Genomic DNA, 1,076 nt, shown 5'->3' with positions numbered 1-1,076 from the left:
GTAGCGTCGTTTGTCATTGTTGGTCTCGGTCGTGTTTGTTCTATCGTTTGATGTAAGTGTGCCACCGTTAATGTGGTTTTATGATGCAAATTTACGTGTTTGCGTGTTTTATTTCTAAGAAGACAGCTAATCGTGCCATTATTGTTTATGCGACATGTTTTCGTCAGAATCTGTAAACCTGTGAAACGCTGATAGCCTTCCCGCAGCAGCGGCTAAAGTTTGACTCGCGTTCCCACGGGTAAAACATCATTAACCTGACATGCACACCACGCTGTCTGATATGGCGCGAAGTGCCTGTAGCGTTGCACATAGGCTACTTTTATCGTGGGCAATGCCCCTCTTTCGCGTACAGGGGCACTATACTATTCCCTACGGTTAATAATAAGTTTGAGAAATCTATGCCCACCATATTTTTGGCGAGAAAATCTATTCCTAAAATGATATTCTTGGGCAATGTTGCTACTACACAAAACTGGAGGGTTGTTTTTACCCGACCTAGCGTGACCGGCAACTTAACTACCCTCGTTACACGTAGCTGGTCACCCGTAACGGACTGCAACTGTGGACATACTTCGGTGTCGAGTGTCGCGGCTTCTCTTATGTGTTTAGGTAACCCCCTCCATACTGACTCATCGACTAACGAACATTTCGCGCCTGTATCAATTAATGCTACCAGTGTTTGTCCCCCTACTCGAACATCGCAACACGGCGCGACGCAGCGCGTGTGTGACTGCGGGTGCCCCCCTTTCCTCATGTTGCGGCCTAGCGGGCGCAGCACGTTTCCCGACGGCAAAACTACTCGACAATCACGTGCGAAATGATCCTCTCTGTCACAACGGAAACATAATCGTACTTGATTTTGCGGTCGTCCGTCGAAACGAGTCTGCTGCCGAAACGGCGGTGGATGCCTGTTACAGTCCGATTCGTTAAGGGGTCTACGTGGTGTGTTAGAATTTTGTGGCTCGTAGCGTCGTGTCTGTGTTTGTGTCTGTGTCCGTGTGTTTGGCAGCATGTTTCGTTGTTTCTGTTCTTGTGTTGTGCATAAATGTTGCATGCTCGCTACCAAGTGCCTCATT

Source organism: Priapulus caudatus, unplaced genomic scaffold (assembly GCF_000485595.1).
Source record: "Priapulus caudatus unplaced genomic scaffold, Priapulus_caudatus-5.0.1 Scaffold1767, whole genome shotgun sequence".
Lineage (NCBI taxonomy): Eukaryota > Metazoa > Priapulida > Priapulimorpha > Priapulimorphida > Priapulidae > Priapulus > Priapulus caudatus.
The sequence above is the reverse complement of the archived record's forward strand: the minus strand, read 5'-3'. Positions refer to the sequence as shown.